The sequence below is a fragment of the Bos indicus genome, chromosome X (assembly GCF_029378745.1).
Source record: "Bos indicus isolate NIAB-ARS_2022 breed Sahiwal x Tharparkar chromosome X, NIAB-ARS_B.indTharparkar_mat_pri_1.0, whole genome shotgun sequence".
Taxonomy (NCBI): Eukaryota; Metazoa; Chordata; class Mammalia; order Artiodactyla; family Bovidae; genus Bos; species Bos indicus.
Window position 1 is genome coordinate 140,981,135 of NC_091789.1, and position 23,036 is coordinate 141,004,170.

Below are 23,036 nucleotides of genomic sequence, written 5' to 3' on the forward strand. Positions count from 1 at the left end.
AAAATGTCAAGGTCAGCTGAGGCCACCCAAACTCCTCTTCCCATTGACCCCACCCCATAAGACCCCCTGCCCTGGCCTTGCCTGGCACATAACCCTTCTCTGCCCACACCCCTTCTCCTGAAGCTGTCGTTCCTGTCCACCTTCACCCTCTTCCCCAAACCAATGCCATTCTCTACCCCTCTCTTGTTTTCTCCAGGTGGCCAGGGCAAGTGCGAGAGTGAATAATCACCTTCGGGCAAAGCTGACCAAGAAAACTTCTCAGAAACCACCCACCACAAGGAACCTTAGAAAAAACGGAGGCTCAAAGCTCTGTAGCCAGTGTTGCAAGGTGAATGAAGAGCTGAATCAGAACGGACCAGAGGAGGTCCCAGAGAGTGTGGAGATCCCTGTCATTCCAGCGGGACCGGTGGGCAGCCAGTGACTTGAAGGCATGGCTCGAGACCTCAGAATTCCTCGGGGGTCTTGCCGCTGAGTACTGGCCAACAGTACAGACGTGACTATTATACCAACTCCATACATTAAGAATGAAAAGAAAATAAAATCAACCTGATGTGAAATTATGTTTGTCTCTGAGTTCTCTGAGAGTGCGGGCAGAGAGGGCAGGGCAGGGATAAATGTGTGAAGAGGGAGAGAGATGGGTCCTGTGGGGTTGGAGATGGGCCCAGAAGGTCCAGTTTGCCAGAAAGTAGGGGGGGAAAGAACTGGTTCCAGACTCAGCTTCAAAGATACACTTCCCATGGGAGAAGAGGAAGAGGACTTGGTGTTTTTCTGCGTGCGTGCAGAGATGGAAACTGAGCCGGGGAGCCATGTCATGCGTGCGGTGGCAGTGCCATTTGCTAAAAAGGCATAGAAGGAAGTTGCCCCATAAAAGGAATGGAATATTGACATTTGCAGCAACATGGAAGGTATACTATGAAGTAAAATAACTCAGACAGAGATAGACAAATACTGTATGATATCACTTATAGAATCTAAAAACACCACCAAGTAGAGAATATAACAAAAATGGAGGCTCACAAATACAGAGAACAATCTACTGGTTACCAGCGGGGAGGGGATGAGGGAAGGGCTATACAGAGGTGGGGGAGTGGGAGGCACACCGTGTTAGGTGTAAGATGAGCTCAAGGATGTATTGTACAACGTGGGGAAGAGTGCCAGTACTCTGTGTTAACTATAAATGGAAAGCAAACGTTAACAGTTGTATAATAAGAAAGAAAAGGAAAGGAAGAGGGGGGAGGAAGGAGGGAAGAAAGGAAGGAAAGCATGGTGTTTTTGGACATCACAAAGCCAACATTGATTAGGCCATTTTTAGCAAAGGAATGTAGTTTATTTTTTTTAATGCATTTATTTTCATTGGAGGCTAATTACTTTACAATGCTGTAGTGGTTTTTGCCATACTTGACATGAATCCATCACGGGTGTACACGTCTTCCCCATCCTAAACCCCCCTCCCACCTCCCTCCCCATCCCATTCCTCTGGGTCATCCCAGTGCACCAGCCCCGAGCACCCTGTCTCATGCATCGAACCTGGACTGGCGATCTGATTCACTTACGATAATATACATGTTTAAAACCTATTCTCTCAGACCATCCCACCCTCGCCTTCTCCCACAGAGTCCAAAAGACTGTTCTGTACATCTGTGTCTCTTTAATGGTCTCGCATACAGGGTTATCATTACCATCTTTCTAAATTCCATATATATATGCGTTAGTATTCTGTATTGGTGTTTTTCTTTCTGACTTATTTCACTCTGTATAATAGGCTCCAGTTTCATCCACCTCATTAGAACGGATTCAAGTGTATTCTTTTGAATGGCTGAGTAATATTCCATTGTGTATATGCACCAGTGCTTTCTTGTCCGTTCGCCTGCTGATGGACATCTAGGTTGCTTCCATGTCCTGCCTATTGGAAACAGTGCTGTGATGAACAAAGGGGTACACGCTGTCTCTTTCAATTCTGGTTTCTTCGATGTGTATGCCCAGCAGTGAGATTGCTGGGTCCTATGGCAGTTCCAGTTCCAGTTTTTTAAGGAATCTCCACACTGTTCTCCATAGTGGCTGTACTAGTTTGCATTCCCCACAACAGAGTAAGAGGGTTCCCTTTTCTCAAGCATTTATTGCTTGTAGATGTTTGGATAGCAGCCATCCTGACCGGCGTGAGATGGTACCTCATTGTGGTTTTGATTTGCATTTCTCTGATAATGAGTGATGTTCAGCATCTTTTCATGTGTTTGTTATCCATCTGTATGTCTTCTTTGGACCAAAGGCCTTTAGAATGGAGCAATGGGCTCCCACAGGTGGAGCAGGGGGAGTAGCCCACCTCCCGTGCAGGCAATACTGGGGGGCATTGCCCACGAAGACTTTTATTACAAGAATAAACCCAAGTAAACGCTGGTTCTGTTTTGATTACCATCTCCATACTCCAGTATTCTAAAATAATGTCAGTAATGACATACGTTTCCTCTGCAAAACCAAATTGTGTTGGTTTAAGTTTGAAAAGTTGGTTGTCATATATGTCAGGTTTTAATATTTTACATATTATTCACAAGGTATAAAGTTTTAGTGTACATATATATAAACGCACACAAGTGTGTGCATGTGTATGTATATATATATATATATATATATATATATATATATGTATAAATTCACACGGCCACAGTCTTAGTACTTATCTTTAACAATTCATTGTCTTCTATGAGGGAGTTCATTAAGAGAAGACCCTGTTCAACAATTGTCACCAACACAGGCTGCCATGGTTACCACTGCTCCCTTCCCCAGAGCATCCTTAATGGTTTGCAAGGCCTTGAGATCACTTCCTGCACAGCCTGCAGTCCCCGAGGGAATGTACTAATACGCACCCCACATTCAAACAGTTGATTCTAAATACAGGGTGATACCACAAAAATTGTCAAGGTAATGCACACGATGCACTTTTATTTAGGTCTAAATCAGTGAAACAAAGTATTCACTGCAAGGTACAAACTTTTTTTAGCTTGCAAAGAACAAAATCGTCTTATATTTGAACACAAAGTATCTTGCAGAATTTGAAAAATAGGTTTTAAATGAAATTCATACTTAATTGTCAGTTATTTTGAGACTATGGAACAAAGAAAATAAACTTATGTTCACTGGGGCTGCTTAAGCTGTATCTTTTTCAGATTTTTTTTTTTAATTTCCTTTACACTTTTACAGTCATAAATAGATAGAATAGACAAGGTTTGGAGGAGACACACTCTCCCTGCCATGTGACCCATCAGAGTTGACTTAGAGAGATGAGGCTGGCAGGGAGTTTGGAGGCCTCTTTAGGGGAATTACAAATGCCTCATTTCTCCAACCGAAACATCTGAATTGCTCCCCATCCCCCGCTAGAGGTGTCAGGATGGGGCTTTGTGATGTCAAGGCCCACCCAGGGCCACCATTGGCTGGGCAGGAGACTTGCTGACCTCATAAAGCATGAGGGTGTGTCTCCCTGGGGAGGGGTATATATAGCGGTGCTCAGGGGCTCTGGAGCAGACCACTGGGAGGCCTCAAAATGACTAAGCGGACTGGGAAGCCCCAAGGCTCCAGAGTAGTTAGGAAACACCTGCCTCCTGTTACCCGGGACAAAAGGATGAAGACCTCCTCTCAACTGAGGCCCCAAAAAAATGTCAAGGTCAGCTGAGGCCACCCAAACTCCTCTTCCCATTGACCCCACCCCATAAGACCCCCTGCCCTGGCCTTGCCTGGCACATAACCCTTCTCTGCCCACACCCCTTCTCCTGAAGCTGTCGTTCCTGTCCACCTTCACCCTCTTCCCCAAACCAATGCCATTCTCTACCCCTCTCTTGTTTTCTCCAGGTGGCCAGGGCAAGTGCGAGAGTGAATAATCACCTTCGGGCAAAGCTGACCAAGAAAACTTCTCAGAAACCACCCACCACAAGGAACCTTAGAAAAAACGGAGGCTCAAAGCTCTGTAGCCAGTGTTGCAAGGTGAATGAAGAGCTGAATCAGAACGGACCAGAGGAGGTCCCAGAGAGTGTGGAGATCCCTGTCATTCCAGCGGGACCGGTGGGCAGCCAGTGACTTGAAGGCATGGCTCGAGACCTCAGAATTCCTCGGGGGTCTTGCCGCTGAGTACTGGCCAACAGTACAGACGTGACTATTATACCAACTCCATACATTAAGAATGAAAAGAAAATAAAATCAACCTGATGTGAAATTATGTTTGTCTCTGAGTTCTCTGAGAGTGCGGGCAGAGAGGGCAGGGCAGGGATAAATGTGTGAAGAGGGAGAGAGATGGGTCCTGTGGGGTTGGAGATGGGCCCAGAAGGTCCAGTTTGCCAGAAAGTAGGGGGGGAAAGAACTGGTTCCAGACTCAGCTTCAAAGATACACTTCCCATGGGAGAAGAGGAAGAGGACTTGGTGTTTTTCTGCGTGCGTGCAGAGATGGAAACTGAGCCGGGGAGCCATGTCATGCGTGCGGTGGCAGTGCCATTTGCTAAAAAGGCATAGAAGGAAGTTGCCCCATAAAAGGAATGGAATATTGACATTTGCAGCAACATGGAAGGTATACTATGAAGTAAAATAACTCAGACAGAGATAGACAAATACTGTATGATATCACTTATAGAATCTAAAAACACCACCAAGTAGAGAATATAACAAAAATGGAGGCTCACAAATACAGAGAACAATCTACTGGTTACCAGCGGGGAGGGGATGAGGGAAGGGCTATACAGAGGTGGGGGAGTGGGAGGCACACCGTGTTAGGTGTAAGATGAGCTCAAGGATGTATTGTACAACGTGGGGAAGAGTGCCAGTACTCTGTGTTAACTATAAATGGAAAGCAAACGTTAACAGTTGTATAATAAGAAAGAAAAGGAAAGGAAGAGGGGGGAGGAAGGAGGGAAGAAAGGAAGGAAAGCATGGTGTTTTTGGACATCACAAAGCCAACATTGATTAGGCCATTTTTAGCAAAGGAATGTAGTTTATTTTTTTTAATGCATTTATTTTCATTGGAGGCTAATTACTTTACAATGCTGTAGTGGTTTTTGCCATACTTGACATGAATCCATCACGGGTGTACACGTCTTCCCCATCCTAAACCCCCCTCCCACCTCCCTCCCCATCCCATTCCTCTGGGTCATCCCAGTGCACCAGCCCCGAGCACCCTGTCTCATGCATCGAACCTGGACTGGCGATCTGATTCACTTACGATAATATACATGTTTAAAACCTATTCTCTCAGACCATCCCACCCTCGCCTTCTCCCACAGAGTCCAAAAGACTGTTCTGTACATCTGTGTCTCTTTAATGGTCTCGCATACAGGGTTATCATTACCATCTTTCTAAATTCCATATATATATGCGTTAGTATTCTGTATTGGTGTTTTTCTTTCTGACTTATTTCACTCTGTATAATAGGCTCCAGTTTCATCCACCTCATTAGAACGGATTCAAGTGTATTCTTTTGAATGGCTGAGTAATATTCCATTGTGTATATGCACCAGTGCTTTCTTGTCCGTTCGCCTGCTGATGGACATCTAGGTTGCTTCCATGTCCTGCCTATTGGAAACAGTGCTGTGATGAACAAAGGGGTACACGCTGTCTCTTTCAATTCTGGTTTCTTCGATGTGTATGCCCAGCAGTGAGATTGCTGGGTCCTATGGCAGTTCCAGTTCCAGTTTTTTAAGGAATCTCCACACTGTTCTCCATAGTGGCTGTACTAGTTTGCATTCCCCACAACAGAGTAAGAGAGTTCCCTTTTCTCAAGCATTTATTGCTTGTAGATGTTTGGATAGCAGCCATCCTGACCGGCGTGAGATGGTACCTCATTGTGGTTTTGATTTGCATTTCTCTGATAATGAGTGATGTTCAGCATCTTTTCATGTGTTTGTTATCCATCTGTATGTCTTCTTTGGACCAAAGGCCTTTAGAATGGAGCAATGGGCTCCCACAGGTGGAGCAGGGGGAGTAGCCCACCTCCCGTGCAGGCAATACTGGGGGGCATTGCCCACGAAGACTTTTATTACAAGAATAAACCCAAGTAAACGCTGGTTCTGTTTTGATTACCATCTCCATACTCCAGTATTCTAAAATAATGTCAGTAATGACATACGTTTCCTCTGCAAAACCAAATTGTGTTGGTTTAAGTTTGAAAAGTTGGTTGTCATATATGTCAGGTTTTAATATTTTACATATTATTCACAAGGTATAAAGTTTTAGTGTACATATATATAAACGCACACAAGTGTGTGCATGTGTATGTGTATGTATATATATATATATATATATATAAATTCACACGGCCACAGTCTTAGTACTTATCTTTAACAATTCATTGTCTTCTATGAGGGAGTTCATTAGGAGAAGACCCTGTTCAACAATTGTCACCAACACAGGCTGCCATGGTTACCACTGCTCCCTTCCCCAGAGCATCCTTAATGGTTTGCAAGGCCTTGAGATCACTTCCTGCACAGCCTGCAGTCCCCGAGGGAATGTACTAATACGCACCCCACATTCAAACAGTTGATTCTAAATACAGGGTGATACCACAAAAATTGTCAAGGTAATGCACACGATGCACTTTTATTTAGGTCTAAATCAGTGAAACAAAGTATTCACTGCAAGGTACAAACTTTTTTTAGCTTGCAAAGAACAAAATCGTCTTATATTTGAACACAAAGTATCTTGCAGAATTTGAAAAATAGGTTTTAAATGAAATTCATACTTAATTGTCAGTTATTTTGAGACTATGGAACAAAGAAAATAAACTTATGTTCACTGGGGCTGCTTAAGCTGTATCTTTTTCAGATTTTTTTTTTTTAATTTCCTTTACACTTTTACAGTCATAAATAGATAGAATAGACAAGGTTTGGAGGAGACACACTCTCCCTGCCATGTGACCCATCAGAGTTGACTTAGAGAGATGAGGCTGGCAGGGAGTTTGGAGGCCTCTTTAGGGGAATTACAAATGCCTCATTTCTCCCACCGAAACATCTGAATTGCTCCCCATCCCCCGCTAGAGGTGTCAGGATGGGGCTTTGTGATGTCAAGGCCCACCCAGGGCCACCATTGGCTGGGCAGGAGACTTGCTGACCTCATAAAGCATGAGGGTGTGTCTCCCTGGGGAGGGGTATATATAGCGGTGCTCAGGGGCTCTGGAGCAGACCACTGGGAGGCCTCAAAATGACTAAGCGGACTGGGAAGCCCCAAGGCTCCAGAGTAGTTAGGAAACACCTGCCTCCTGTTACCCGGGACAAAAGGATGAAGACCTCCTCTCAACTGAGGCCCCAAAAAAATGTCAAGGTCAGCTGAGGCCACCCAAACTCCTCTTCCCATTGACCCCACCCCATCAGACCCCCTGCCCTGGCCTTGCCTGGCACATAACCCTTCTCTGCCCACACCCCTTCTCCTGAAGCTGTCGTTCCTGTCCACCTTCACCCTCTTCCCCAAACCAATGCCATTCTCTACCCCTCTCTTGTTTTCTCCAGGTGGCCAGGGCAAGTGCGAGAGTGAATAATCACCTTCGGGCAAAGCTGACCAAGAAAACTTCTCAGAAACCACCCACCACAAGGAACCTTAGAAAAAACGGAGGCTCAAAGCTCTGTAGCCAGTGTTGCAAGGTGAATGAAGAGCTGAATCAGAACGGACCAGAGGAGGTCCCAGAGAGTGTGGAGATCCCTGTCATTCCAGCAGGACCGGTGGGCAGCCAGTGACTTGAAGGCATGGCTCGAGACCTCAGAATTCTTCGGGGGTCTTGCCGCTGAGTACTGGCCAACAGTACAGACGTGACTATTATACCAACTCCATACATTAAGAATGAAAAGAAAATAAAATCAACCTGATGTGAAATTATGTTTGTCTCTGAGTTCTCTGAGAGTGCGGGCAGAGAGGGCAGGGCAGGGATAAATGTGTGAAGAGGGAGAGAGATGGGTCCTGTGGGGTTGGAGATGGGCCCAGAAGGTCCAGTTTGCCAGAAAGTAGGGGGGGAAAGAACTGGTTCCAGACTCAGCTTCAAAGATACACTTCCCATGGGAGAAGAGGAAGAGGACTTGGTGTTTTTCTGCGTGCGTGCAGAGATGGAAACTGAGCCGGGGAGCCATGTCATGCGTGCGGTGGCAGTGCCATTTGCTAAAAAGGCATAGAAGGAAGTTGCCCCATAAAAGGAATGGAATACTGACATTTGCAGCAACATGGAAGGTATACTATGAAGTAAAATAACTCAGACAGAGATAGACAAATACTGTATGATATCACTTATAGAATCTAAAAACACCACCAAGTAGAGAATATAACAAAAATGGAGGCTCACAAATACAGAGAACAATCTACTGGTTACCAGCGGGGAGGGGATGAGGGAAGGGCTATACAGAGGTGGGGGAGTGGGAGGCACACCGTGTTAGGTGTAAGATGAGCTCAAGGATGTATTGTACAACGTGGGGAAGAGTGCCAGTACTCTGTATTAACTATAAATGGAAAGCAAACGTTAACAGTTGTATAATAAGAAAGAAAAGGAAAGGAAGAGGGGGGAGGAAGGAGGGAAGAAAGGAAGGAAAGCATGGTGTTTTTGGACATCACAAAGCCAACATTGATTAGGCCATTTTTAGCAAAGGAATGTAGTTTATTTTTTTTAATGCATTTATTTTCATTGGAGGCTAATTACTTTACAATGCTGTAGTGGTTTTTGCCATACTTGACATGAATCCATCACGGGTGTACACGTCTTCCCCATCCTAAACCCCCCTCCCACCTCCCTCCCCATCCCATTCCTCTGGGTCATCCCAGTGCACCAGCCCCGAGCACCCTGTCTCATGCATCGAACCTGGACTGGCGATCTGATTCACTTACGATAATATACATGTTTAAAACCTATTCTCTCAGACCATCCCACCCTCGCCTTCTCCCACAGAGTCCAAAAGACTGTTCTGTACATCTGTGTCTCTTTAATGGTCTCGCATACAGGGTTATCATTACCATCTTTCTAAATTCCATATATATATGCGTTAGTATTCTGTATTGGTGTTTTTCTTTCTGACTTATTTCACTCTGTATAATAGGCTCCAGTTTCATCCACCTCATTAGAACGGATTCAAGTGTATTCTTTTGAATGGCTGAGTAATATTCCATTGTGTATATGCACCAGTGCTTTCTTGTCCGTTCGCCTGCTGATGGACATCTAGGTTGCTTCCATGTCCTGCCTATTGGAAACAGTGCTGTGATGAACAAAGGGGTACACGCTGTCTCTTTCAATTCTGGTTTCTTCGATGTGTATGCCCAGCAGTGAGATTGCTGGGTCCTATGGCAGTTCCAGTTCCAGTTTTTTAAGGAATCTCCACACTGTTCTCCATAGTGGCTGTACTAGTTTGCATTCCCCACAACAGAGTAAGAGAGTTCCCTTTTCTCAAGCATTTATTGCTTGTAGATGTTTGGATAGCAGCCATCCTGACCGGCGTGAGATGGTACCTCATTGTGGTTTTGATTTGCATTTCTCTGATAATGAGTGATGTTCAGCATCTTTTCATGTGTTTGTTATCCATCTGTATGTCTTCTTTGGACCAAAGGCCTTTAGAATGGAGCAATGGGCTCCCACAGGTGGAGCAGGGGGAGTAGCCCACCTCCCGTGCAGGCAATACTGGGGGGCATTGCCCACGAAGACTTTTATTACAAGAATAAACCCAAGTAAACGCTGGTTCTGTTTTGATTACCATCTCCATACTCCAGTATTCTAAAATAATGTCAGTAATGACATACGTTTCCTCTGCAAAACCAAATTGTGTTGGTTTAAGTTTGAAAAGTTGGTTGTCATATATGTCAGGTTTTAATATTTTACATATTATTCACAAGGTATAAAGTTTTAGTGTACATATATATAAACGCACACAAGTGTGTGCATGTGTATGTGTATGTATATATATATATATATATATATAAATTCACACGGCCACAGTCTTAGTACTTATCTTTAACAATTCATTGTCTTCTATGAGGGAGTTCATTAGGAGAAGACCCTGTTCAACAATTGTCACCAACACAGGCTGCCATGGTTACCACTGCTCCCTTCCCCAGAGCATCCTTAATGGTTTGCAAGGCCTTGAGATCACTTCCTGCACAGCCTGCAGTCCCCGAGGGAATGTACTAATACGCACCCCACATTCAAACAGTTGATTCTAAATACAGGGTGATACCACAAAAATTGTCAAGGTAATGCACACGATGCACTTTTATTTAGGTCTAAATCAGTGAAACAAAGTATTCACTGCAAGGTACAAACTTTTTTTAGCTTGCAAAGAACAAAATCGTCTTATATTTGAACACAAAGTATCTTGCAGAATTTGAAAAATAGGTTTTAAATGAAATTCATACTTAATTGTCAGTTATTTTGAGACTATGGAACAAAGAAAATAAACTTATGTTCACTGGGGCTGCTTAAGCTGTATCTTTTTCAGATTTTTTTTTTTAATTTCCTTTACACTTTTACAGTCATAAATAGATAGAATAGACAAGGTTTGGAGGAGACACACTCTCCCTGCCATGTGACCCATCAGAGTTGACTTAGAGAGATGAGGCTGGCAGGGAGTTTGGAGGCCTCTTTAGGGGAATTACAAATGCCTCATTTCTCCAACCGAAACATCTGAATTGCTCCCCATCCCCCGCTAGAGGTGTCAGGATGGGGCTTTGTGATGTCAAGGCCCACCCAGGGCCACCATTGGCTGGGCAGGAGACTTGCTGACCTCATAAAGCATGAGGGTGTGTCTCCCTGGGGAGGGGTATATATAGCGGTGCTCAGGGGCTCTGGAGCAGACCACTGGGAGGCCTCAAAATGACTAAGCGGACTGGGAAGCCCCAAGGCTCCAGAGTAGTTAGGAAACACCTGCCTCCTGTTACCCGGGACAAAAGGATGAAGACCTCCTCTCAACTGAGGCCCCAAAAAAATGTCAAGGTCAGCTGAGGCCACCCAAACTCCTCTTCCCATTGACCCCACCCCATAAGACCCCCTGCCCTGGCCTTGCCTGGCACATAACCCTTCTCTGCCCACACCCCTTCTCCTGAAGCTGTCGTTCCTGTCCACCTTCACCCTCTTCCCCAAACCAATGCCATTCTCTACCCCTCTCTTGTTTTCTCCAGGTGGCCAGGGCAAGTGCGAGAGTGAATAATCACCTTCGGGCAAAGCTGACCAAGAAAACTTCTCAGAAACCACCCACCACAAGGAACCTTAGAAAAAACGGAGGCTCAAAGCTCTGTAGCCAGTGTTGCAAGGTGAATGAAGAGCTGAATCAGAACGGACCAGAGGAGGTCCCAGAGAGTGTGGAGATCCCTGTCATTCCAGCGGGACCGGTGGGCAGCCAGTGACTTGAAGGCATGGCTCGAGACCTCAGAATTCTTCGGGGGTCTTGCCGCTGAGTACTGGCCAACAGTACAGACGTGACTATTATACCAACTCCATACATTAAGAATGAAAAGAAAATAAAATCAACCTGATGTGAAATTATGTTTGTCTCTGAGTTCTCTGAGAGTGCGGGCAGAGAGGGCAGGGCAGGGATAAATGTGTGAAGAGGGAGAGAGATGGGTCCTGTGGGGTTGGAGATGGGCCCAGAAGGTCCAGTTTGCCAGAAAGTAGGGGGGGAAAGAACTGGTTCCAGACTCAGCTTCAAAGATACACTTCCCATGGGAGAAGAGGAAGAGGACTTGGTGTTTTTCTGCGTGCGTGCAGAGATGGAAACTGAGCCGGGGAGCCATGTCATGCGTGCGGTGGCAGTGCCATTTGCTAAAAAGGCATAGAAGGAAGTTGCCCCATAAAAGGAATGGAATACTGACATTTGCAGCAACATGGAAGGTATACTATGAAGTAAAATAACTCAGACAGAGATAGACAAATACTGTATGATATCACTTATAGAATCTAAAAACACCACCAAGTAGAGAATATAACAAAAATGGAGGCTCACAAATACAGAGAACAATCTACTGGTTACCAGCGGGGAGGGGATGAGGGAAGGGCTATACAGAGGTGGGGGAGTGGGAGGCACACCGTGTTAGGTGTAAGATGAGCTCAAGGATGTATTGTACAACGTGGGGAAGAGTGCCAGTACTCTGTATTAACTATAAATGGAAAGCAAACGTTAACAGTTGTATAATAAGAAAGAAAAGGAAAGGAAGAGGGGGGAGGAAGGAGGGAAGAAAGGAAGGAAAGCATGGTGTTTTTGGACATCACAAAGCCAACATTGATTAGGCCATTTTTAGCAAAGGAATGTAGTTTATTTTTTTTAATGCATTTATTTTCATTGGAGGCTAATTACTTTACAATGCTGTAGTGGTTTTTGCCATACTTGACATGAATCCATCACGGGTGTACACGTCTTCCCCATCCTAAACCCCCCTCCCACCTCCCTCCCCATCCCATTCCTCTGGGTCATCCCAGTGCACCAGCCCCGAGCACCCTGTCTCATGCATCGAACCTGGACTGGCGATCTGATTCACTTACGATAATATACATGTTTAAAACCTATTCTCTCAGACCATCCCACCCTCGCCTTCTCCCACAGAGTCCAAAAGACTGTTCTGTACATCTGTGTCTCTTTAATGGTCTCGCATACAGGGTTATCATTACCATCTTTCTAAATTCCATATATATATGCGTTAGTATTCTGTATTGGTGTTTTTCTTTCTGACTTATTTCACTCTGTATAATAGGCTCCAGTTTCATCCACCTCATTAGAACGGATTCAAGTGTATTCTTTTGAATGGCTGAGTAATATTCCATTGTGTATATGCACCAGTGCTTTCTTGTCCGTTCGCCTGCTGATGGACATCTAGGTTGCTTCCATGTCCTGCCTATTGGAAACAGTGCTGTGATGAACAAAGGGGTACACGCTGTCTCTTTCAATTCTGGTTTCTTCGATGTGTATGCCCAGCAGTGAGATTGCTGGGTCCTATGGCAGTTCCAGTTCCAGTTTTTTAAGGAATCTCCACACTGTTCTCCATAGTGGCTGTACTAGTTTGCATTCCCCACAACAGAGTAAGAGGGTTCCCTTTTCTCAAGCATTTATTGCTTGTAGATGTTTGGATAGCAGCCATCCTGACCGGCGTGAGATGGTACCTCATTGTGGTTTTGATTTGCATTTCTCTGATAATGAGTGATGTTCAGCATCTTTTCATGTGTTTGTTATCCATCTGTATGTCTTCTTTGGACCAAAGGCCTTTAGAATGGAGCAATGGGCTCCCACAGGTGGAGCAGGGGGAGTAGCCCACCTCCCGTGCAGGCAATACTGGGGGGCATTGCCCACGAAGACTTTTATTACAAGAATAAACCCAAGTAAACGCTGGTTCTGTTTTGATTACCATCTCCATACTCCAGTATTCTAAAATAATGTCAGTAATGACATACGTTTCCTCTGCAAAACCAAATTGTGTTGGTTTAAGTTTGAAAAGTTGGTTGTCATATATGTCAGGTTTTAATATTTTACATATTATTCACAAGGTATAAAGTTTTAGTGTACATATATATAAACGCACACAAGTGTGTGCATGTGTATGTGTATGTATATATATATATATATATATATATAAATTCACACGGCCACAGTCTTAGTACTTATCTTTAACAATTCATTGTCTTCTATGAGGGAGTTCATTAGGAGAAGACCCTGTTCAACAATTGTCACCAACACAGGCTGCCATGGTTACCACTGCTCCCTTCCCCAGAGCATCCTTAATGGTTTGCAAGGCCTTGAGATCACTTCCTGCACAGCCTGCAGTCCCCGAGGGAATGTACTAATACGCACCCCACATTCAAACAGTTGATTCTAAATACAGGGTGATACCACAAAAATTGTCAAGGTAATGCACACGATGCACTTTTATTTAGGTCTAAATCAGTGAAACAAAGTATTCACTGCAAGGTACAAACTTTTTTTAGCTTGCAAAGAACAAAATCGTCTTATATTTGAACACAAAGTATCTTGCAGAATTTGAAAAATAGGTTTTAAATGAAATTCATACTTAATTGTCAGTTATTTTGAGACTATGGAACAAAGAAAATAAACTTATGTTCACTGGGGCTGCTTAAGCTGTATCTTTTTCAGATTTTTTTTTTTAATTTCCTTTACACTTTTACAGTCATAAATAGATAGAATAGACAAGGTTTGGAGGAGACACACTCTCCCTGCCATGTGACCCATCAGAGTTGACTTAGAGAGATGAGGCTGGCAGGGAGTTTGGAGGCCTCTTTAGGGGAATTACAAATGCCTCATTTCTCCAACCGAAACATCTGAATTGCTCCCCATCCCCCGCTAGAGGTGTCAGGATGGGGCTTTGTGATGTCAAGGCCCACCCAGGGCCACCATTGGCTGGGCAGGAGACTTGCTGACCTCATAAAGCATGAGGGTGTGTCTCCCTGGGGAGGGGTATATATAGCGGTGCTCAGGGGCTCTGGAGCAGACCACTGGGAGGCCTCAAAATGACTAAGCGGACTGGGAAGCCCCAAGGCTCCAGAGTAGTTAGGAAACACCTGCCTCCTGTTACCCGGGACAAAAGGATGAAGACCTCCTCTCAACTGAGGCCCCAAAAAAATGTCAAGGTCAGCTGAGGCCACCCAAACTCCTCTTCCCATTGACCCCACCCCATAAGACCCCCTGCCCTGGCCTTGCCTGGCACATAACCCTTCTCTGCCCACACCCCTTCTCCTGAAGCTGTCGTTCCTGTCCACCTTCACCCTCTTCCCCAAACCAATGCCATTCTCTACCCCTCTCTTGTTTTCTCCAGGTGGCCAGGGCAAGTGCGAGAGTGAATAATCACCTTCGGGCAAAGCTGACCAAGAAAACTTCTCAGAAACCACCCACCACAAGGAACCTTAGAAAAAACGGAGGCTCAAAGCTCTGTAGCCAGTGTTGCAAGGTGAATGAAGAGCTGAATCAGAACGGACCAGAGGAGGTCCCAGAGAGTGTGGAGATCCCTGTCATTCCAGCGGGACCGGTGGGCAGCCAGTGACTTGAAGGCATGGCTCGAGACCTCAGAATTCTTCGGGGGTCTTGCCGCTGAGTACTGGCCAACAGTACAGACGTGACTATTATACCAACTCCATACATTAAGAATGAAAAGAAAATAAAATCAACCTGATGTGAAATTATGTTTGTCTCTGAGTTCTCTGAGAGTGCGGGCAGAGAGGGCAGGGCAGGGATAAATGTGTGAAGAGGGAGAGAGATGGGTCCTGTGGGGTTGGAGATGGGCCCAGAAGGTCCAGTTTGCCAGAAAGTAGGGGGGGAAAGAACTGGTTCCAGACTCAGCTTCAAAGATACACTTCCCATGGGAGAAGAGGAAGAGGACTTGGTGTTTTTCTGCGTGCGTGCAGAGATGGAAACTGAGCCGGGGAGCCATGTCATGCGTGCGGTGGCAGTGCCATTTGCTAAAAAGGCATAGAAGGAAGTTGCCCCATAAAAGGAATGGAATACTGACATTTGCAGCAACATGGAAGGTATACTATGAAGTAAAATAACTCAGACAGAGATAGACAAATACTGTATGATATCACTTATAGAATCTAAAAACACCACCAAGTAGAGAATATAACAAAAATGGAGGCTCACAAATACAGAGAACAATCTACTGGTTACCAGCGGGGAGGGGATGAGGGAAGGGCTATACAGAGGTGGGGGAGTGGGAGGCACACCGTGTTAGGTGTAAGATGAGCTCAAGGATGTATTGTACAACGTGGGGAAGAGTGCCAGTACTCTGTATTAACTATAAATGGAAAGCAAACGTTAACAGTTGTATAATAAGAAAGAAAAGGAAAGGAAGAGGGGGGAGGAAGGAGGGAAGAAAGGAAGGAAAGCATGGTGTTTTTGGACATCACAAAGCCAACATTGATTAGGCCATTTTTAGCAAAGGAATGTAGTTTATTTTTTTTAATGCATTTATTTTCATTGGAGGCTAATTACTTTACAATGCTGTAGTGGTTTTTGCCATACTTGACATGAATCCATCACGGGTGTACACGTCTTCCCCATCCTAAACCCCCCTCCCACCTCCCTCCCCATCCCATTCCTCTGGGTCATCCCAGTGCACCAGCCCCGAGCACCCTGTCTCATGCATCGAACCTGGACTGGCGATCTGATTCACTTACGATAATATACATGTTTAAAACCTATTCTCTCAGACCATCCCACCCTCGCCTTCTCCCACAGAGTCCAAAAGACTGTTCTGTACATCTGTGTCTCTTTAATGGTCTCGCATACAGGGTTATCATTACCATCTTTCTAAATTCCATATATATATGCGTTAGTATTCTGTATTGGTGTTTTTCTTTCTGACTTATTTCACTCTGTATAATAGGCTCCAGTTTCATCCACCTCATTAGAACGGATTCAAGTGTATTCTTTTGAATGGCTGAGTAATATTCCATTGTGTATATGCACCAGTGCTTTCTTGTCCGTTCGCCTGCTGATGGACATCTAGGTTGCTTCCATGTCCTGCCTATTGGAAACAGTGCTGTGATGAACAAAGGGGTACACGCTGTCTCTTTCAATTCTGGTTTCTTCGATGTGTATGCCCAGCAGTGAGATTGCTGGGTCCTATGGCAGTTCCAGTTCCAGTTTTTTAAGGAATCTCCACACTGTTCTCCATAGTGGCTGTACTAGTTTGCATTCCCCACAACAGAGTAAGAGAGTTCCCTTTTCTCAAGCATTTATTGCTTGTAGATGTTTGGATAGCAGCCATCCTGACCGGCGTGAGATGGTACCTCATTGTGGTTTTGATTTGCATTTCTCTGATAATGAGTGATGTTCAGCATCTTTTCATGTGTTTGTTATCCATCTGTATGTCTTCTTTGGACCAAAGGCCTTTAGAATGGAGCAATGGGCTCCCACAGGTGGAGCAGGGGGAGTAGCCCACCTCCCGTGCAGGCAATACTGGGGGGCATTGCCCACGAAGACTTTTATTACAAGAATAAACCCAAGTAAACGCTGGTTCTGTTTTGATTACCATCTCCATACTCCAGTATTCTAAAATAATGTCAGTAATGACATACGTTTCCTCTGCAAAACCAAATTGTGTTGGTTTAAGTTTGAAAAGTTGGTTGTCATATATGTCAGGTTTTAATATTTTACATATTATTCACAAGGTATAAAGTTTTAGTGTACATATATATAAACGCACACAAGTGTGTGCATGTGTATGTGTATGTATATATATATATATATATATATATAAATTCACACGGCCACAGTCTTAGTACTTATCTTTAACAATTCATTGTCTTCTATGAGGGAGTTCATTAGGAGAAGACCCTGTTCAACAATTGTCACCAACACAGGCTGCCATGGTTACCACTGCTCCCTTCCCCAGAGCATCCTTAATGGTTTGCAAGGCCTTGAGATCACTTCCTGCACAGCCTGCAGTCCCCGAGGGAATGTACTAATACGCACCCCACATTCAAACAGTTGATTCTAAATACAGGGTGATACCACAAAAATTGTCAAGGTAATGCACACGATGCACTTTTATTTAGGTCTAAATCAGTGAAACAAAGTATTCACTGCAAGGTACAAACTTTTTTTAGCTTGCAAAGAACAAAATCGTCTTATATTTGAACACAAAGTATCTTGCAGAATTTGAAAAATAGGTTTTAAATGAAATTCATACTTAATTGTCAGTTATTTTGAGACTATGGAACAAAGAAAATAAACTTATGTTCACTGGGGCTGCTTAAGCTGTATCTTTTTCAGATTTTTTTTTTTAATTTCCTTTACACTTTTACAGTCATAAATAGATAGAATAGACAAGGTTTGGAGGAGACACACTCTCCCTGCCATGTGACCCATCAGAGTTGACTTAGAGAGATGAGGCTGGCAGGGAGTTTGGAGGCCTCTTTAGGGGAATTACAAATGCCTCATTTCTCCAACCGAAACATCTGAATTGCTCCCCATCCCCCGCTAGAGGTGTCAGGATGGGGCTTTGTGATGTCAAGGCCCACCCAGGGCCACCATTGGCTGGGCAGGAGACTTGCTGACCTCATAAAGCATGAGGGTGTGTCTCCCTGGGGAGGGGTATATATAGCGGTGCTCAGGGGCTCTGGAGCAGACCACTGGGAGGCCTCAAAATGACTAAGCGGACTGGGAAGCCCCAAGGCTCCAGAGTAGTTAGGAAACACCTGCCTCCTGTTACCCGGGACAAAAGGATGAAGACCTCCTCTCAACTGAGGCCCCAAAAAAATGTCAAGGTCAGCTGAGGCCACCCAAACTCCTCTTCCCATTGACCCCACCCCATCAGACCCCCTGCCCTGGCCTTGCCTGGCACATAACCCTTCTCTGCCCACACCCCTTCTCCTGAAGCTGTCGTTCCTGTCCACCTTCACCCTCTTCCCCAAACCAATGCCATTCTCTACCCCTCTCTTGTTTTCTCCAGGTGGCCAGGGCAAGTGCGAGAGTGAATAATCACCTTCGGGCAAAGCTGACCAAGAAAACTTCTCAGAAACCACCCACCACAAGGAACCTTAGAAAAAACGGAGGCTCAAAGCTCTGTAGCCAGTGTTGCAAGGTGAATGAAGAGCTGAATCAGAACGGACCAGAGGAGGTCCCAGAGAGTGTGGAGATCCCTGTCATTCCAGCGGGACCGGTGGGCAGCCAGTGACTTGAAGGCATGGCTCGAGACCTCAGAATTCTTCGGGGGTCTTGCCGCTGAGTACTGGCCAACAGTACAGACGTGACTATTATACCAACTCCATACATTAAGAATGAAAAGAAAATAAAATCAACCTGATGTGAAATTATGTTTGTCTCTGAGTTCTCTGAGAGTGCGGGCAGAGAGGGCAGGGCAGGGATAAATGTGTGAAGAGGGAGAGAGATGGGTCCTGTGGGGTTGGAGATGGGCCCAGAAGGTCCAGTTTGCCAGAAAGTAGGGGGGGAAAGAACTGGTTCCAGACTCAGCTTCAAAGATACACTTCCCATGGGAGAAGAGGAAGAGGACTTGGTGTTTTTCTGCGTGCGTGCAGAGATGGAAACTGAGCCGGGGAGCCATGTCATGCGTGCGGTGGCAGTGCCATTTGCTAAAAAGGCATAGAAGGAAGTTGCCCCATAAAAGGAATGGAATACTGACATTTGCAGCAACATGGAAGGTATACTATGAAGTAAAATAACTCAGACAGAGATAGACAAATACTGTATGATATCACTTATAGAATCTAAAAACACCACCAAGTAGAGAATATAACAAAAATGGAGGCTCACAAATACAGAGAACAATCTACTGGTTACCAGCGGGGAGGGGATGAGGGAAGGGCTATACAGAGGTGGGGGAGTGGGAGGCACACCGTGTTAGGTGTAAGATGAGCTCAAGGATGTATTGTACAACGTGGGGAAGAGTGCCAGTACTCTGTATTAACTATAAATGGAAAGCAAACGTTAACAGTTGTATAATAAGAAAGAAAAGGAAAGGAAGAGGGGGGAGGAAGGAGGGAAGAAAGGAAGGAAAGCATGGTGTTTTTGGACATCACAAAGCCAACATTGATTAGGCCATTTTTAGCAAAGGAATGTAGTTTATTTTTTTTAATGCATTTATTTTCATTGGAGGCTAATTACTTTACAATGCTGTAGTGGTTTTTGCCATACTTGACATGAATCCATCACGGGTGTACACGTCTTCCCCATCCTAAACCCCCCTCCCACCTCCCTCCCCATCCCATTCCTCTGGGTCATCCCAGTGCACCAGCCCCGAGCACCCTGTCTCATGCATCGAACCTGGACTGGCGATCTGATTCACTTACGATAATATACATGTTTAAAACCTATTCTCTCAGACCATCCCACCCTCGCCTTCTCCCACAGAGTCCAAAAGACTGTTCTGTACATCTGTGTCTCTTTAATGGTCTCGCATACAGGGTTATCATTACCATCTTTCTAAATTCCATATATATATGCGTTAGTATTCTGTATTGGTGTTTTTCTTTCTGACTTATTTCACTCTGTATAATAGGCTCCAGTTTCATCCACCTCATTAGAACGGATTCAAGTGTATTCTTTTGAATGGCTGAGTAATATTCCATTGTGTATATGCACCAGTGCTTTCTTGTCCGTTCGCCTGCTGATGGACATCTAGGTTGCTTCCATGTCCTGCCTATTGGAAACAGTGCTGTGATGAACAAAGGGGTACACGCTGTCTCTTTCAATTCTGGTTTCTTCGATGTGTATGCCCAGCAGTGAGATTGCTGGGTCCTATGGCAGTTCCAGTTCCAGTTTTTTAAGGAATCTCCACACTGTTCTCCATAGTGGCTGTACTAGTTTGCATTCCCCACAACAGAGTAAGAGGGTTCCCTTTTCTCAAGCATTTATTGCTTGTAGATGTTTGGATAGCAGCCATCCTGACCGGCGTGAGATGGTACCTCATTGTGGTTTTGATTTGCATTTCTCTGATAATGAGTGATGTTCAGCATCTTTTCATGTGTTTGTTATCCATCTGTATGTCTTCTTTGGACCAAAGGCCTTTAGAATGGAGCAATGGGCTCCCACAGGTGGAGCAGGGGGAGTAGCCCACCTCCCGTGCAGGCAATACTGGGGGGCATTGCCCACGAAGACTTTTATTACAAGAATAAACCCAAGTAAACGCTGGTTCTGTTTTGATTACCATCTCCATACTCCAGTATTCTAAAATAATGTCAGTAATGACATACGTTTCCTCTGCAAAACCAAATTGTGTTGGTTTAAGTTTGAAAAGTTGGTTGTCATATATGTCAGGTTTTAATATTTTACATATTATTCACAAGGTATAAAGTTTTAGTGTACATATATATAAACGCACACAAGTGTGTGCATGTGTATGTATATATATATATATATATATATATATATATATATATATATATAAATTCACACGGCCACAGTCTTAGTACTTATCTTTAACAATTCATTGTCTTCTATGAGGGAGTTCATTAAGAGAAGACCCTGTTCAACAATTGTCACCAACACAGGCTGCCATGGTTACCACTGCTCCCTTCCCCAGAGCATCCTTAATGGTTTGCAAGGCCTTGAGATCACTTCCTGCACAGCCTGCAGTCCCCGAGGGAATGTACTAATATGCACCCCACATTCAAACAGTTGATTCTAAATACAGGGTGATACCACAAAAATTGTCAAGGTAATGCACACGATGCACTTTTATTTAGGTCTAAATCAGTGAAACAAAGTATTCACTGCAAGGTACAAACTTTTTTTAGCTTGCAAAGAACAAAATCGTCTTATATTTGAACACAAAGTATCTTGCAGAATTTGAAAAATAGGTTTTAAATGAAATTCATACTTAATTGTCAGTTATTTTGAGACTATGGAACAAAGAAAATAAACTTATGTTCACTGGGGCTGCTTAAGCTGTATCTTTTTCAGATTTTTTTTTTTAATTTCCTTTACACTTTTACAGTCATAAATAGATAGAATAGACAAGGTTTGGAGGAGACACACTCTCCCTGCCATGTGACCCATCAGAGTTGACTTAGAGAGATGAGGCTGGCAGGGAGTTTGGAGGCCTCTTTAGGGGAATTACAAATGCCTCATTTCTCCAACCGAAACATCTGAATTGCTCCCCATCCCCCGCTAGAGGTGTCAGGATGGGGCTTTGTGATGTCAAGGCCCACCCAGGGCCACCATTGGCTGGGCAGGAGACTTGCTGACCTCATAAAGCATGAGGGTGTGTCTCCCTGGGGAGGGGTATATATAGCGGTGCTCAGGGGCTCTGGAGCAGACCACTGGGAGGCCTCAAAATGACTAAGCGGACTGGGAAGCCCCAAGGCTCCAGAGTAGTTAGGAAACACCTGCCTCCTGTTACCCGGGACAAAAGGATGAAGACCTCCTCTCAACTGAGGCCCCAAAAAAATGTCAAGGTCAGCTGAGGCCACCCAAACTCCTCTTCCCATTGACCCCACCCCATCAGACCCCCTGCCCTGGCCTTGCCTGGCACATAACCCTTCTCTGCCCACACCCCTTCTCCTGAAGCTGTCGTTCCTGTCCACCTTCACCCTCTTCCCCAAACCAATGCCATTCTCTACCCCTCTCTTGTTTTCTCCAGGTGGCCAGGGCAAGTGCGAGAGTGAATAATCACCTTCGGGCAAAGCTGACCAAGAAAACTTCTCAGAAACCACCCACCACAAGGAACCTTAGAAAAAACGGAGGCTCAAAGCTCTGTAGCCAGTGTTGCAAGGTGAATGAAGAGCTGAATCAGAACGGACCAGAGGAGGTCCCAGAGAGTGTGGAGATCCCTGTCATTCCAGCGGGACCGGTGGGCAGCCAGTGACTTGAAGGCATGGCTCGAGACCTCAGAATTCTCGGGGGTCTTGCCGCTGAGTACTGGCCAACAGTACAGACGTGACTATTATACCAACTCCATACATTAAGAATGAAAAGAAAATAAAATCAACCTGATGTGAAATTATGTTTGTCTCTGAGTTCTCTGAGAGTGCGGGCAGAGAGGGCAGGGCAGGGATAAATGTGTGAAGAGGGAGAGAGATGGGTCCTGTGGGGTTGGAGATGGGCCCAGAAGGTCCAGTTTGCCAGAAAGTAGGGGGGGAAAGAACTGGTTCCAGACTCAGCTTCAAAGATACACTTCCCATGGGAGAAGAGGAAGAGGACTTGGTGTTTTTCTGCGTGCGTGCAGAGATGGAAACTGAGCCGGGGAGCCATGTCATGCGTGCGGTGGCAGTGCCATTTGCTAAAAAGGCATAGAAGGAAGTTGCCCCATAAAAGGAATGGAATATTGACATTTGCAGCAACATGGAAGGTATACTATGAAGTAAAATAACTCAGACAGAGATAGACAAATACTGTATGATATCACTTATAGAATCTAAAAACACCACCAAGTAGAGAATATAACAAAAATGGAGGCTCACAAATACAGAGAACAATCTACTGGTTACCAGCGGGGAGGGGATGAGGGAAGGGCTATACAGAGGTGGGGGAGTGGGAGGCACACCGTGTTAGGTGTAAGATGAGCTCAAGGATGTATTGTACAACGTGGGGAAGAGTGCCAGTACTCTGTATTAACTATAAATGGAAAGCAAACGTTAACAGTTGTAT